Genomic DNA, 17,671 nt, shown 5'->3' with positions numbered 1-17,671 from the left:
TAGGGTTTGGAGGGATCGTTGCTCTTAATATTAAAGCACTGTTTTGCTTAACATTCACTTTGGTAATTAAAATGTACAGTATTTAGAGTCTAGCTGTCTGCATGCAGTTGTGTATGAAACAGTTCAAGAGCAATTGGTTAATACCTGAAACAAAGATCAGTTGTCAGCTCATTCCCATATTAATTTACCATATAGTCAGTCACATTTATTTAAGAGGATATGTAAGACATTATAGACCATTAGGCAACATTAGCAAATGTAAATTGCTTATATTTCATAAATATTTTTAAATTCACAAAATTTTTATTTTATATTGGGAAGGCAGGTTAAGAATGCTTTCATATAGAAATACTTATCAGGTTACCAGGCATTGCTTAAAACATCAAATATAAACCACGTTATTGTAATATAATGTGTCATCTTCAACCTTTTGCGCAAGGGATTTTTGGAAGTGGAGGACAAATAAGTGTAGTTATAACATGACTCACAGCATGGAGACTATTTCAACTGTGTTGCAACACATAATGTGGATATGCCTATAGGAACGCATCCTGCATATGTCGTCTGTATATTGCAAGGGGAAAGGGTGAAAGCTTCTCTAACTTAACCTGACAACACATTTTGGGATTCTTAGGCCTACAGAATGCTATTCTGAGTCAGACATTTCTGATCAGGGATCAGACCTTCACCCTTGACAGTGAGTGTGTGGAGTCCTAACCCCTGGACCTCCAGGGAATTGCCCACATGCAGCTTTTTATTGGACTTACAGAGCATGAAGAATCTACAGCACTTCCTTATTCCCTTCGTGGTCTGTTATAACTGTCACTCATTATTTTGTCCAGCTGTTCTTTTAGCCTTGGAGCATGTCTTTGTAAGTTTCTTTGCCTTCTCCTTTTTTCATTTTTTATACCTAGCAGTTACCACAACATCTGGAATTGTAGTTAAGAGGGCTAATAAAGTTTTGAATGCACTAACACCCACTCCATGAAGAAGTACTTTTTTTGGTTTGTTTCAACTTTGGTTCATATTTATATTTTTACCAAAAAGTTTGTGTTATCTTGCAACTTATTTTTATATAAAAGCTTTTCTTTATTCTGTCTTCTTTATTTTACATGTGGGAAAGTTCTCTCTATTTAGTCTCCATGTACATAAGAATCCTGAAGTGAGGTATAAACTTAAGGATGATGGACCTGATCCTTGATTTTTCTATTTTGTCCACATTAATATTCTAATTTTTAACAGTTCAAAGTAGTGCTTCTTCAGGGCAGAAGAATTGTAAGGTAACTGAAAATAGGCTTACCTTAACTAGATAAATATATATATTTTAAAGAGCTAGTACAATTTAATTAAAACTATTTGTGACTGTGGGGCAGTAAAAGTGTTTCAACTCTTCACTTCACATCAGAAAGCCAGGCTGAGCCTAGCAGTGATCATCAAGTTTTAGGACTTCTTAGAGTAAAAAATAACTTTCTTATGATAACTTATGTATTTGTTTATTCATTTTCTTTATGGATACTTATATGCTTTTTTATTTTTACTGATAAACACAAGATATTAACATTTCCATTTTACTTGTGGTTTTAGTTTTCCTTACAAACAGATATGACCAGAAGGCAGTTGGAATACGAGGCAAGGCAAATCAGAGTTGCAATGGAAGAACAACTAGGTAGTTGCCAGGATATGGAAAAACGAGCACAGGTAACATATTTATTATTAAACTCTGAAACAGTAGTAGCTAGATTTCTATGAAGAATCTAATGAATTACAGCTCTGTTAACTTTGGTCAAGTTTTATTCTTAAAGATTTTTTAAAGTCTATCTTTACTTTGGCACTAGTTCAAAATAAGAATAGTTTACTATGGCTGCTGGGAAGCATAACCAGTATTCACATAATTCTGCCTTCATATTTCAATTCTCGGATACTGTTCTGCTATGCCTTGGAATTATAAGAGGGAAGAAGAATTCAATTCTGGTCATCTTATTAGTTGCTAGCTAACTTCAGTTATCCTTTGAGATTTTTACTTCTGTGTTTGTGTAATGAAAAAAGGAAAGTCTCATTCGAGGAGAGAAACATATAAAAAGAACCTTGGGAAGAGAAACAAATTGAATGGAGAACATTCTCATGTTTCTACCCTCAACTATGTAAAGAAAGAATATTGGCATAAGAAAGGATTTCTTAAGACATTAGACTAATTATAAAGACTGGTAAAATTCTACTATTTTAAAATTAAGAATTTATCTTATATTAGGTACCTTAAAGAAAATGAAAAGGGGAAAAAGCATGTTTGGGAATTCCCTGTCTGTCCATTTGTTTGGACTCAGTGCTGTTACTGCCAGGCCCTGAGTTCAGTCTGTGGTCAGAGAACTAAGATCCCGCAAGCCAAAATGGCACGGCCAAAAGAAGAAAATAAAAAGGTGAAAAGATAAGTTACATATTGGGAGAAGGTATTTATCACCATATAAGTGGTATGGAATCAAGAATATATAATGAATTTCCAAAGATACTTTAAATTATATGATACAATTAATACAGATTTAGTATTTGTAACAGTTGGTGTTTTCATGAAATTATTTTAAAATACCAGGCAGATTTTGTTTGTTGATAGAAAAACTATGAGAAATTTTACTCTGGTTTATATGAATTTACGTTTTTAGAATGTGAATTTATGGAATACTGTATACATGTTTTTCTATATCTGTTAATGTGTTTGCTTTTAGAGGTTCTTAAGAAATGAGATGTTGATATGAAAATGTCTGTATTAATGTATAAATATAAATAAGTATATTCCAGACAGCTTACTCTAGAACAGGTTAACTTGAGTTCTTTCTTGGCCATTTTGTCCAGATATGTGCAGATGTATTCATTTTAATTTTGTTCTGGAATATAGTGTTCTTTTGCTAGTTAATATTCTAAGGAATTTTTAGTCCATATTTTACAAATACAGCAAACATTCATTTATTCTGGAAATATATTAAGCTTAGGGCTAAAGAGATATTGTACACAAAGCAAAAATGGAAGTATTTGCAGTACATATGAGGAGTTACTATCCCTAATATACAGGGAGCACCTACAAATCAATTGAAAACAAGACAACCAAAGAGGAAAATAATCAGAAGGTATGAGTAGTCCCATCACAAAAGTACAAGTGGTTAATAAATCATTGTTAAAATATACTTAAACGTCACTAGTTATCAGGGAAAAGTAACATACAATAATGTTGTTTTTTGTTTGTGGTGGTGGTTTCTTGTTTGGTTGGTTAATTTTCTGCCTATCAGGCTGGCAAAAGCTTTAAAGTTTAGTGTCATGTAATACTGGTGAGATTTTGAGAGATTGTAATATGAAGCATCGTTGTCTGCCTGTTGTAAGAATAAACTGGTACAGTCCTGAAGGACTCTGTAGCACTACCTGTCAAAGTTAAAATGTTTGTACCCTCTGACATAGTAATTCTGTAAGACTCTCAGAATATGTCCTCCAGGAATGTCGAGTTAAAGCAGCAAGAATATAAGTATGGATTTTATGCTATTCATCACAACACTGTAAGACAGAGAGAGAGAGACGATTGCAGTGTCCACCATTTGGGTAGTTATTAAATTATTACATTAGTAGTATGCAACTCTTACAAACACTAATAATTAGGTAATGGGAATAATGAAAATAATTGTCCATAGTAATTCTCTCCCTCATAACTCTGCTTGAGTGACTCAGCACGTAAGACTAGAATGGTCAGCTAACGAACATGAAAGTGAATTCCAAGAAGGCCTGAGGCCATGAGAAAAAAATGTGTTACCTCCTTTGCAAGGAAAAGATGGATAAAAATTCCAAGTAAAATAAAAATAGAGTGAAAGTTTTTTTTAAAAACAATCATGTACCAGAAACAGAAGCCAACATTATATTAGATTGAGAAAATAGAGAAATAATTAGATTATTACCTTTGCAGTCATTAACATGGTTTGCCGCTTGCTCTCATCACTATTACTTAACTTTGTTTGGAGGTTCCACTAATTCAGGTAGAAAGAAAACAAATTGTTTAACTACTGCACTATTTTCCAACTAGAAGGGAAGAGAGCAAATAATTGTCATTTGTAAACTACATTGTTGTCTACCTAGAAAAACCATGGTGAAGAGCCAAAAAGTTTTTCAGCTAATGAGAGAACTCAGTAGGGTGGCTGGAGTTAAGATACATTAGGGTTTCTCTATTAGCAATGACTACCATTTGGAAATGGAAATTGGGTAGAATGATCTCTTCATAATGACAGGAAATTTTAAAATACCAAACACAGACCACATGAAGAAAAATATAAAATTGCTAAAGGACACACTATGGGGCCCTAGAAGTAGAAAAGCCTGTGTGGCTCTCTGCATTGTATTTGTGTTATCTGGTTGCAGCGATGCCAGGGATATCACAGAAGAGGGGCCAACTAAGATTGTAAGGTCCTGCAGGGTATGGAGGAGTGAAGTGAGTAGTCAGACCACTCTTGCTGTCTGTACATCCTGTGAATGCCTGCTTCCCCTGCACCCTGCATACAAGCCTGACCTTCCCACACACTTGCCCCTGGCCCCAGCTATTGTCTGTGCTGATCACTGGGGCAGTGAAGGGCATTCCCCCTCTGTGGCTTTCCCTGGTAACTGATGAGCCAGCCTGACATCACTGTGTAACTGGCACTCTCCCCTTCCACCCAAGAGGGAAGCCTGCTGCGTGTCCTGCCTGCCATCCGTCACACATGGTAGGGTATCACTCCAGGACTTTGTTTCAGGTGTGTAAGATCCCCCTTCCATTAAACCACTGATGTCTCTGTTGCTAAAAATAAATAAGATCCCTGGGTGAGAAGATTTTAATATCCTAATAATGTCTTTCTTTAAAAAGTTGATATAGAAATATAATATGATTCTAGTCATAATCTTAATTTTTTTAGAGCCCGGAAAAATGATTTTTAAGTTTGTAAAGTAAGAATTTCCAAAAGTATTTAAGAAAATTATAGTGAGTGAGGATTTACCTTACCATTTGGTAAAATTTGCTGTAAAGGTGTTGCAGTAATCACAGTATGATATTAATAGCACAGGAATAGACGTAGGCAAATAGAACAGAATAGAGACTAGAAAAAGATGTAAGAAAATCTGGAATCTTTTAATGATAGAAGTTGCAAGTTTGGGGGGGGGGGGGGAATGGTAAATAACTCAGTGAGAACATAGATGATAACTGGGAACCTTTCTGGTGGTGGTTGTTTTTTAGTCACTAAGTCGTGTCCGATTCTTTCGTGACCCTGTGAACTGTAGGCCGTCAGCCTTCTCTGTCCATGGGATTTCTCAGGCAAGAATACTGGAATGGGTCGCCATTTCCTTCTCCAGGGGATCTTCCTGACCCAGGGATTGAACCCACATCTCCTTCATTGGCAGGCAGATTCTTTACCACTGAGCCACCAAGGAAGCCCTATCTAGTAGTAGAGAAATTAAATTAGATCCCTACCTCACATCTTGTACATGAAGAGTTACAGGTGAGTTAAATATCTAAATGTAAAAAATAAAATTAATAGAAGAAAATATAGGACAAGAGAGATCTTAATTAAGAATGGAAACTCAAAAGCAATAGGAGGGGACAGGATTTATTTTGTAAAATTTTAAAGCATTCATCCTGCAGGAAAAAAAAATACGGGAAACTATTTGTGACACATCAAGGGGGAAAGGTTTAATATCCCTGTACTGTAAGAATTCTACAAACTAAGAAGAAAAAGACAACTTTTTATATGGGCAGAGGATGTAATCATTCAGTTTATTGAAAAGAAAATGCAGATGACCAATAAAACACATACAAATGACTGTGGAACAGTTTTGGGGAAATTGAAACAAAATCCACTCTTGCCCATGCCTATTTGAATTAGTCTCTGCCTGTCTCCATTAACAGTTTGGTTATTTATTTATTTGTTTCTTTATTTGTTCAACACAAATTTGGGCTCATAGTATGGTGCTCCCTACTCTCCTCTATGCGTGTAAGAAAAGGTTGGATAAATGTACATCAGCTTATTCATAAGAGCTTTTTCTGGGAGTTGGGGATTGGTAGAACGAAAGTTACTTATCCTTCTGTGCTGCTGTAATGTTTTATAAATACATGGATGACATAGTTCTGTGTAGCTTTACCTGTTTTCTGCTTGACATATATTTAGGTGATTTATAATTTCTCACTGTTGAAACAACTCTGATAAACATACTTATCCATATCCTATAAATGTGCACAAAAGTTTTTCTAGGTCAAGAGTCTTTTTCTTAGAGGGCTGTATGGTAAGTAGCTTAGACTTTGTCAGCCATGTGGTCTGTTGCAACTACTCAACTCTGCCTTTGTAGCAAGAAAGCAACCATAGACAACAGTATATGAGCAAATGAGCATGACTGTGTTTCAGTAAAACATGATTCATAAACAGATGACTGGCAAGCCTTAACTTGCTGACCTCTGCTCTGGTACACATACCTGAAAGCATAATTGCTGGTCCTAAGGTAGGAGTGTTCTGAATAGTGTTGGCCAGATTGCCCTCAAAATGATTTTATCAGTTTGCGTTTCTCCCAGGAGTATATGAGAATTCTGTTTCCTTTGACTCTTGTTTTCTTTTTTTCCTTCAGAAATTGTGAGTCAAACTTTATAATTAACAATCAATGAGCATATGAAACATTATCTTGTCATTTAGTTTATACTTTCATGAGTGCTACTGAAGTTGAATATCTTTTCATATATGTATTAGACTTTTAAGATTTTCTTTTTGCTGTTTTTTTCATATTGTTAGATGTCTTATTCATTTATATTTGAGAGATATTTTAATATACTCTTAATACCCATCTGTTATACATGATGTATTTCACAACTGTTCCCTGCCAAATCTGTTACCTACTTTTGCTTAATGATAACAAAAAATTATTTTTTATTGTAATGCTAAATTAGTTATATTGTCGTATTTGTGCTTTCTTCAACCTATTTTTACATCTTTTCCTATCTTTAAATATACCCTATTTTTTTCTAGTAAGTCTAATGTTTTATTTTTCAATTAGATCGTTAATTCATCTCAGATTTGCTATTATATATGTTTTAGAGGTCAGTAAGTCAGTTCAGTTGCTCAGTGATGTCCGACTCTTTGCGACCCCATGAACCGCAGCACGCCAGGCCTCCCTGTCCATCACCAACTCCCGGAGTCCACCCAAACCCATGTCCATTGAGTCGGTGATGCCATCCAGCCATCTCATCCTCTGTCATCCCCTTCTCCTCCCGCCCTCATCTTTCCCAGCATCAGGGTCATTTCAAATGACTCATTTCTTCACATCAGGTGGCCAAAGTATTGGAGTTTCAGCTTCAATATCAGTCCTTCCAATGAATACACAGGACTGCTCTCCTTTAGGATGGACTGGTTGGATCTCCTTGCAGTCCAAGGGACTCTCAAGAGTCTTCTCCAGGGAGGTGGGAGAGGGGATCGGGATGGGGAATAAAAAAAAAAAAAAAGAGTCTTCTCTTTTGAACACCACAGTTCAAAAGCATCAATTCTTCGGCACTCAACTTTCTTTATAATCCAACAATCCATACATGACCATTGGAAAAACCATAGCCTTGACTAGACGGATGTTTGTTGGCAAAGTAATGTCTCTGCTTTTTAATATGCTGTCTAGGTTGGTCATAACTTTCCTTCTAAGGAGTAAGTGTCTTTTAATTTCATGGCTGCAATCACCATCTGCAGTGATTTTGGAGCCCAAAAAAATAAACTCAGCCACTGTTTCCCCAACTATTTTCCATGAAGTGATGGGACCAGTTGCCATGATCTTAAGTTTTCTGAATGTTAAGCTTTAAGCCAACTTTTTCACTGCCCTCTTTCACTTTCATCAAGAGGCTCTTTAGTTCTTCACTTTCTGCCATAAGGGTGCTGTCATCTGCATATCTGAGGTTATTGATATTTCTCCTGGCAGTCTTGATTCCAGCTTGTGCTTCATCCAGCCCAGCGTTTCTCATGATGTACTCTGCACATTAGTTAATTTTAGCATATGTGCTGCCAAAGCGAGCACTGCACTTTAGTTAAATAAGTAGGGTGACAATATACAGCCTTGACGTACTCCTTTTCCTATTTGGAACCAGTCTGTTGTTCCATGTTCAGTTCTAACTGTTGCTTCCTGACCTGTATACAGGTTTCTCAAGAGGCAGGTCAGGTGGTCTGGTATTCCCATCTCTTTCAGAATTTTCCTCAGTTTGTGGTGATCTACACAGTCAGAGGCTTTGGCATAGTCAATAAAGCAGAAATAGATGTTTTTCTGGAACTCTCTTGCTTTCTCGATGTTCCAGCGGATGTTGGCGATTTGATCTCTGGTTCCTCTGCCTTTTCTAAAACCAGCTTGAACATCTGGAAGTTCACAGTTTATGTAGTGTTGAAGCCTGGCTTGGAGAATTTTGAGCATTACTTTACCAACGTTTGAGATGAGTGCAATTGTGAGGTAGTTTGAGCATTCTTTGGCATTGCCTTTCTTTGGGATTGGAATGAAAACTGACCTTTTCCAGTCCGATGGCCACTGCTGAGTTTTCCAGATTTGCTGACATATTGAGTGCAGCACTTTCATAGCATCATCTTTTAGTTTTAGAGGTAGGAATCTAATTTTATGTATATATATATATAAACACTCATGCATATGATTTTTAAATGTGTGTATATAGTATATGTTATATGCAGTATAATTTCTATTCAATAATTATATAATTAGTGATATATACAGACATACAGATACACACAGATAGATATATATTTATGTTGTTAACAGAATTTTCCATTAACATTTATTGGATGCATCTCTGTTTCCCCATGGATTAGTAATGCTGTTTTTGGCATTTGAGAAGTTGTATTTGCTGAATATTTGTGAACTCTGTTCCATTAGTCTGTTTTAGCTTCTCTGGATACCACACTTGTTTTATTTGCTATAATTTTATTAATCTTAAGTCTTGTAGTATGAGTCCTACTTATTTACGTCTGTAAAAATGTGTTTATATTCTGTTTCATTACTCTTTTATTTGAAATTTAGTATCAGCTTATTTTCTTCAAGGAAAAACCTTATTGACTTTTGATTAGTTATACATTGAATTTATAAATTAATTTCAGGAGAATTTATATCTTTACAGTATGAAGATTGGATCTTGGTTGAAAGATTGGTCTCTGGATTCTAATTCCGTGTCACTTATCAGCACAGTGATCTTGTTTAAACTCTGCCTCAGTTTTCTCATTGGTAAAATGTAGAAAATGATTCCCTGTAAAAAATGTAAGGATTAAATGAGTTAATATGCATAAAACCCTTGGAGTTTAGCAAATTCCAAGTAAATATTAGGTACTGTTACTCGTTTTGTATCTCATTCATTTGGGTCTTATTTTATGCCCTTCAGAAAAGCTTTATAACATTCTTCATAAAACCCTTGTTGTTCAATTGTTAAGTCATGTCCAACTCTTTACAGCCTCATGGTCTACAGCATACCAGACTTCCCTGTCCTTCACTTTCTCCCACAGTTTGCTCAAATTCATGTCCAGTGAGTCTGTGATGCTATCCAAACATCTCATTCTCTGTAGTCCATATTCTTCATGATCCTCTTACACATCTTTTTTTTTTTTCATTTATTCCTAGATATCTTAGTTTTTGTTGCTATTGTGAATGGAATTTTCTCTAGTTTACATTACTAAATTTGATGTATCCAGGACTCTTCCTGAACTCTTTTGTTAGATTGTCTCAGTAGTTTAAGATTTTCTTGGATTTTTTCATTTAGATGTTAAATTGTCTCCAAGTAATGACAGTTTTGTCTTTTCCAGTCCTTTTTTCCCTCTTTGTATTATATAAGAAATGTAATACATCTTTGAATAAAGCAATGATAATTGGTCTTCTTCATCTCACCTTGGCTTTAAAGAGAATTCTGAAATTTCACGATTAAGTATGCTGTTTACTTAAGGTTTTTGATACCATTTATCACGTTAAGGAATTTACCTTCTATTCCTAATTTCTTGAGAGCTGTCCTGAATTCATACTGAACTATTCAGTTCACTTCTGTTCAGTGGCTCAGTTATGTCGGACTCTGCAACCCCATGGACTGCAGCACACCAGGCCTCCCTGTCCATCACCAGCTCCCGGAGTTTACTCAAGCTCATGTCCATTAAGTCAGTGTTGCCATCCAACCATCTCATCCTCTGCCGTCCCCTTCTCCTCCCGCCTTCAGTCTTTCCAGCATCAGGGTCTTTAAATGAGTCAGTTCTTCGCATCAGGTGGCCAAAGTCTTGGAGTTGAATCTTCAGCGTCAGTCCTTCCAATGAATATTCAGGACTGATTTCCTTTAGGATGGACTGGTTGGATCTCCTTGCAGTCCAAGGGACTCTCAAGAGTCTTCTCCAACACCACAGTTCAAAAGCATCTATGCTTCGGCACTCAGCTTTCTTTAAGTCCTACTCTCATATCCATGCATGACTACTGGAAAAGCCATAGCTTTGACTAGACGGGCCTTTGTTGGAAAAGTGATGTTTCTGCTTTTTAATGTGCTGTCTAGGTGGGTCATAAATTTTCTTCCAAGGAGCAAGCGTCTTTCCTTTCACGGCTGCAGTCACCATCTGCAGTGATTTTGGAGTCCCAAAAAATAAAGTCTGTCACTGTTTCCATTGTTTCCCCCATCTATTTGCCATGAAGTGATGGGACCAGATGCCATGATCTTAATTTTGATGTTGAGTTTAGAGCCAACTGTCTCGCTCTCCTCTTTCACTTTTATTAACAGGCTTTTTAGTTCTTCTTCACTTTGTGCCATAAGGGTGGTGTCATCTGCATATCTGAGGTTATTGATATTTCTCCCAGCAGTCTTGATTCCAGCTTGTGCTTCATCCAGCCCAGCATTTCTCATGATGTACACTGCACATTAGTTAAATAAGCAGGGTGACAATATACAGCCTTGACGTACTCCTTTTCCTATTTGGAACCAGTCTGTTGTTCCATGTCCAGTTCTAACTGTTGCTTCCTGACCTGTATACAGATTTCTCAAGAGGCAGATCAGGTGGTCTGGTATTCCCGTCTCTTTCAGAATTTTCCACAGTTTGTTGTGACCCACACAGTCAAAGGCTTTGGCATAGTCAATAAAGCAGAAATAAATGTTTTTTCTGGAACTCTCTTGCTTTTTCGATGAGTCAGCAGGCGTTGGCAATTTGATCTCTGGTTCCTCTGCCTTTTCTAAATCCAGTTTGAACATCTGGAAGTTCATGGTTCACATACTGTTGAAGTCTGGTTTGGAGAATTTTGAGCATTACCTTGCTAGCATGTGAGATGAGTGCAATTGTGTGGTAGTTTGAGCATTCTTCAGCATTGCCTTTCTTTGGGATTGGAATGAAAACTGACCCTTTCCAGTCCTGCAGTCATTGCTGAGTTTTCCAAATTTGCTACCATATTGAGTGCAACACTTGCATAGCATCGTCTTTGAGGATTTGAAATAGCTTAACTGGAATTCCATCACCTCCACTAGCTTTGTTCGTAATGATGCTTCCTAGGGCCCACTTGACTTCGCATTCCAGGATGTCTGCTCTAGGTGAGTGATCATATCATTTTGATCATCTGGTTTGTGAAGATCTTTTTGTACAGTTCTTCTGTGTATTCTTGCCACCTCTTCTTAATACATTCTGCCTCTGTTGGTCCATACCATTTCTGTCCTTTATTGTGCCCATCTTTGCATGAAATATTCCCTTGGTATCTCTAATTTTCTTGACGAAATCTCATCTTTCCCTTTCTGTTGTTTTCCTCTATTTCTTTGCATTGGTCACTAAGGAAGGCTTTCTTATCTCTCCTTGCTATTCATTGGAACTCTGCATTCAAATGAGTGTATCTTTCCTTTTCTCCTTTGCCTTTCACTTCTCTTCACAGCTATTTGTAAGGCCTTCTCAGACAACCATTTTGCCTTTTTGCATTTCTTTTTCTTGGGGATGGTCTTGCTCCCTGTCTCCTGTATAATGTCACGAACCTCCGTCCATAGTTCCTCAGGCAGTCTTGTCTATCAGATCTAATCTCTTGAATCTATTTCTCACTTCCACTGCATCGTCATAAGGGATTTGATTTAGGTCATATCTGATTGGTCTGGTAGTTTTTCCCTACTTACTTCAGTTTAAGTCTGAATTTGGCAATAAGGAGTTCATGATCTAAGCCACAGTCAGCTTCTGGTCTTGTTTTTGCTGACTCTATAGAGCTTCTCCATCTTTGGATGCAAAGAATATAATTAGTCTGATTTCAGTGTGGACCGTCTGGTGAAAACCATGTGTAGAGTCTTCTCTTGTGTTACTGGAAGAGGGTGTTTGCTATGACCAGTGTGTTCTCTTGGCAAAACTCTATTAGCCTTTGCCCTGCTTCATTCTGTACTCCAAGGCCAAGTTTGCCTGTTACTCCAGGTGTTTCTTGACTTCCTACTTTGCATTCTAGTCCCATGTAATGAAAAGGACATCTTTTTTTGGGTGTTAGTTCTAGAAGGTCTTGTAGGTCTTCACAGAACCGTTCAACTTCAGCTTCCTCAGCATTACCGGTCGGGGCACAAGCTTGGATTACCATGATACTGAATGGTTTGCCTTGGAAATGAACAGAGATCATTCTGTCATTTTTGAGACTGCACCCAAGCATTTCGAGTGCTTTTGTTGACTTATGACATTTCTTCTAAGGGATTCTTTCCCACAGTAGTAATAATGGTCATCTGAATTAAATTCACCCATTCCAATCCATTTTAGTTTGCTGATTCCTAAAATATTGACGTTCACTCTTGCCATCTCCTGTTTGACCACTTCCAGTTTGCCTTGATTCATGGACCTAGCATTCCTATGCAGTATTGCTCTATCAGCATTGGACTTTGCTTCCGTCACCATCACATCCACAACTGAATGTTGTTTTTGCTTGGCTCCATCTCGTCAGTCTTTGTGGAGTTATTTCTAGGAGCATAGTGGGCACCTACCAACCCAGGGAGTGCATCTTTCAGTGCCCTGCCTTTTTGCATTTTCATGTTGTTGTTGGGGTTCTCAAGGCAAGAATAGTGAAGTGGTTTGCCTTTCCCTTCTCCAATGGGCCATGTTTTGTCAGAACTCTCCACCATGACCCATCCATCTTGGTTGACCCTACAAGGCATGCTCATAGTTAGATTGAGTTAGACAAGGCTGTGGTCCATGTGATCAGTTTGGTTAGTTTTCTGTGATTGTGGTTTTGAGTCTGTTTGCCCTCTGATGGATCAGGATAAGAGGCTTATGAAGCTTCCTGATGGGAGAGACTGACTGAGGGGGAAACTGGGTCTTGTTCTGTTTGGCGGGGCCATGCTCTGTGAACCTTTAATCCAATCCTCTGTTGAAGGGCAGGGCTATGTTCCCTCCCTGTTATTTATCTGAGGCCAAAGTATGGTGGAGGTAGTGAAGATAATGGCGACCTCGCTCAAAAGGTCACATGCCTGCACTGCTACATCCAGTGCCCCTGACCCTGCAGCAGGCCACCGCCGACCCCTGCCTCTGCCAGAGACTCCTGGACACTCATGGGCAAGTCTGGGTCAGTCTCTTGTGGGGTCACTGCTCCTTTCTCCTGGGTCCTAGTGCACACGAGGTTCTATTTGTGCCCTCCCAGAGTCTGTTTCCCCAGTCCTGTGTGAGTTCTGGCAGCTCTATGTTGGGTTAATGGTGACCTCCTCTGAGACAGCTTATGCCATACTCAGGTCTACTGTACTCAGAGCCCCTGCCTCTGCAGCAGTCCACTGCTGACCCACATGTTCACAGGAGACACCCAAACACAGTTCTGTCTCCGTCTCTGTGGAGTCTCTGGGTCCTGGTGCACATAAAGTTTGTTTGAGCCCTCTGAGTGTCTCTGGCGAGTATGGGGTTTGATTCTACATGGTATTTCAATATATATATCAAATTATATTACTAAATAATTTTTATATCAGTTTTTCAAAAGTCATACCATGTCTATATGCCTGAACAATTAAGCATGTTGCATTTTATTTAATTTCATAAATATTCAAGATTGTCATACAGAGAATGGAAAGAAGTGCTACTGACTTCTTCCATTTTATGTTGAGTAACGAAAGCACAAATGTTATTGTGGAAGCAGTCATCAAGGTGCAGACTTGATTACAGGGTCTAGTGACCTAATAGCAATACAGAAATACAGTTCTGTGAAGAGGAATGTTAGGTATATTTTCCTGTTTTCACCCTCTAAATATTAAAAATTTTGACTTGGGACTTTATTGGTGAGGGGGAGCTGGTTATATAGAGAGAGGAAAACAATGAAATATTATGAAACTAATAAGTGTAGATAGTTTTGTTGTTTCTGTAATGCCAGGATGTATTTGGTGTCTGATGTAGAAGTAATCACTCATCTCTGCAGAATCTTTAGAGAGCTACTAAAAGTATTTCTTCTTCAGCATGTTTTCATGGTGAAAATTGGACATGGTAAAATGTCTTAAATAGAAAATATTATTTACCTTCAGTTCAGTTCAGTCGCTCAGTCATGTCCAACTCTTTGCGACCCCATGAATCACAGATCACCAGGCCTTCCTGTCCATCACCAGCTCCCGGAGTTTACCCACATTCATGTCCAGCGAGTCGGTGATGCCATCCAGCCATCTCATCCTCTGTCATCCCCTTCTCCTCCTGCCCCCAATTCCTCCCAACATCAGGGTCTTTTCCAGTGAGTCAACTCTTCGCATGAGGTGGCAAAAGTATTGGAGTTTCAGCTTCAGCATCAGTCCTTCAATGAATATTCAGGACTGATCTCCTTTAGGATGGACTGGTTGGATCTCCTTGCAGTCCAAGGGACTCTCGAGTCTGCTCCAGTACCACAGTTCAAAAGCATCAATTCTTCGGTGCTCAGCTTTCTTCACAGTTCAACTCTCACATCCATACACGACCACTGGAAAAACCATAAGCTTGACTAGACGGACCTTTGTTGACAAAGTAATGTCTCTGCTTTTTAATATGCTATCTAGGTTGGTCATAACTTTCCTTCCAAGGAGTGAGCGTCTTTTAATTTCATGGCTGCAGTCACCATCTGCAGTGATTTTGGAGCCCAGGAAAATAAAGTCAGCCACTGTTTTCACTGTTTCCCCATCTATTTGCCATGAAATAATGGGACCAGATGCCATGATCTTAGTTTTCTGAATGTTGAGCTTTAAGCCAACTTTTTCACTCTCCTCTTCCACTTTCATCAAGAGGCTCTTTAGTTCTTCACTTTCTGCCATAAGGGTGGTGTCATCTCCGTGTCTGAGGTTATTGATATTTCTCCCAGCAGTCTGGATTCCCGCTTGTGATTCTTCAAGCCCAGCATTTCTCATGATGTACTCTTCATATAAGTTAAATAAGCACAGTGACAATATACAGCCTTGATGTACTCCTTTTCCTATTTGGAGCCAGTCTGTTGTTCCATGTTCAGTTCTAACTGTTGTTTCCTGACCTACATATAGGTTTCTCAAGAGGTGGGTCAGGTGGCCTGGTGTGACCATCTGTTTCAGAATTTTCCACAGTTTTTTGTGATCCACACGGTCAGAGGCTTTGGCATGGTCAATAAAGCAGAAATAGATGTTTTTCTGGAACTCTCTTGCTTTCTCGATGTTCCAGCGGATGTTGGCAGGTTGATCTCTGGTTCCTCTGCCTTTTCTAAAACCAGCTGGAACATCTGGAAGTTCACAGTTTATGTATTACTGAAGCCTGGCTTGGAGAATTTTGAGCATTACTTTACTAGCGTGAGAGAGGAGTGTGATTATTTACCTTAAGTTCACTATTTTCAGAATTGTGATAGAGAATTAGCATAGTTGTAGTGATACAACTGAGGGACTGAGAGAGGAAGGTTTCTTTTTTGGTGAGCACATCTGTTTTGAACTTTTCCAAAAAACAGCAACAATAATGATTCCTACTATGGCAATAAAATCATAAGGACATTGTATTTAAACAAAACTATGTATGATTCAAGGGTAAGTTTTGTATGTAAGCTTTTTAGCTGTATATACTTAAAGCTATTTGTTATAATACTTTAATTATCTATTGAAGTATACATGCTCAAAAATCTTTCATTGATGGGTGCATAATCATAAAAAGTTTGCAAATCACTCCGTCTATTTTCTGACACTTTTTCCTCATTGAAACAATTACTCTTACAATACAGTTTCTTATACCAATGTTACAGTGTCAAGTATGGAATTCTGGCAGTTGATGATAAAATATTGGCAGTACTTATTTTTAAAACATTTCCCACATTTTTCACTTCCACATTGTTTGATCTGTAGTTACTGCTTTGTGTTCACTTGAAGATCTCAGTATATGGGGGAAGCAATAACTCCTACCATCATTGTGATCTTTAGTGTTTGGAGTAATGTTTAGCTGAAGTATTTGGGAAAGCTAACTCTGAAAGGTACTGCTGACCTGTAATAGGAATAACTTTAGGGAAGATTGTTCTTATTGTTTACGTACTGGTGCTTCTTAAAAAAAAGCAGATGCTCTTTCTCTTTACAGGATGCCATACTTTACATAAACTCATTATACTGAACTGACATCTGAATTAATATAAAAGTTTAAATTCAGATGTAATTTTCTTTTTGAAAGTTTTTGAGAACAGCTTTTATATACCAGTGTCACACTGTTATGTATCATGTGTTGTTCAGTTGCTCAGTCATGTCCAGGTCTTTGCTACTCTGTGAACTGCAGCATTGCCAGGCTTTCCTGTCCTTCACTGTCTCCCTGAGTTTGCTCAAACTCATGTCCGTTGAAATCCATGATACCATCTAACCATCTTATCCTCTGTTGTCCCCTTCTCCTTCTGCCTTCAATGTTTCTCAGCATCAAGATCTTTTCCAGTGAGTTGGCTCTTCGCATCAGGTGGCCACAGTATTGGAGCTTCAGTTTCAGCATTAGTCCTTCCAGTGAATATTCAGGACTTTAGGATGGGCTGGTTGGATCTCCTTGCGGTCCACTGGACTCTCAAGAGTCTTCTCCAACACCACAGTTCAGAAGCATCAGTTCTTCAGCCCTCACCTTTCTTTATGGTCCAAGTAGATACATAACTTGCATTTGTACAGTTTTCCTAAATTTAGGGATCTGTTTTATAAAGTTAGATATGTTAAAAAGTTGAACTGATGCACTGATGTCCTCAGTATATGAATATGTATATGTATATGTATCTAATTCTCACATAAGAATGACTTGGCATAGAAAAAAGAATGATTTGATATAATCCTACTTTTAAATGGTAACCATAGAATGGTTAATGTTAAATTAATATTAAAAACTAATGTTTTTTTTTAATAAAAATAGATCTAACTTGGTTACTTATTTTATTTTAGCGAAGAATAACCAGAATTCAACAAATAGAAAAGGACATACTTCGTATACGACAGCTTTTACAGTCCCAAGCAACCGAAGGTTAGTGAATTGTCTCTTTTGTTTGTAGTTATAATGATAGGTGGTTGTTCTAAGAAAAGAAAATATGTATAATTAGCATGGCGTCATTGAAATAGATGCTCTAGAGAATTGAGACACTTGATAAGCTTTTTCATTAAATTAAGTATAGATTTCAAAAATCTATACTAGTATGATTTCTTCATAACTTTTATGCAATTAAAGCTTATAGAGCCATAAATAGATACCTTACTTCAGTTATCTGTTTACATATAATTTGGCTACTAACAGTTTGTAAATAAGCT

The 17,671-nt window shown here is 37.7% G+C and overlaps 1 long non-coding RNA gene across 1 annotated transcript in view; it reads left to right on the top strand.

The window, feature by feature from the left end:
* The first annotated feature begins 1,618 nt into the window (after positions 1-1,618).
* Positions 1,619-17,671, top strand: part of LOC136155434 (uncharacterized) — a 30,785-nt gene continuing 14,732 nt past the window's right edge. The window contains exons 1-2 of the long non-coding RNA XR_010660820.1: positions 1,619-1,698; positions 17,312-17,390. This is a non-coding gene — a long non-coding RNA (uncharacterized lncRNA). The remainder of the gene's footprint in view (positions 1,699-17,311; positions 17,391-17,671) is intronic.

This window comes from Muntiacus reevesi, unplaced genomic scaffold, assembly GCF_963930625.1.
Source record: "Muntiacus reevesi unplaced genomic scaffold, mMunRee1.1 SCAFFOLD_148, whole genome shotgun sequence".
In the NCBI taxonomy this organism is placed as follows: Eukaryota; Metazoa; Chordata; class Mammalia; order Artiodactyla; family Cervidae; genus Muntiacus; species Muntiacus reevesi.
This window is presented reverse-complemented; position numbering and strand designations above follow the sequence as displayed.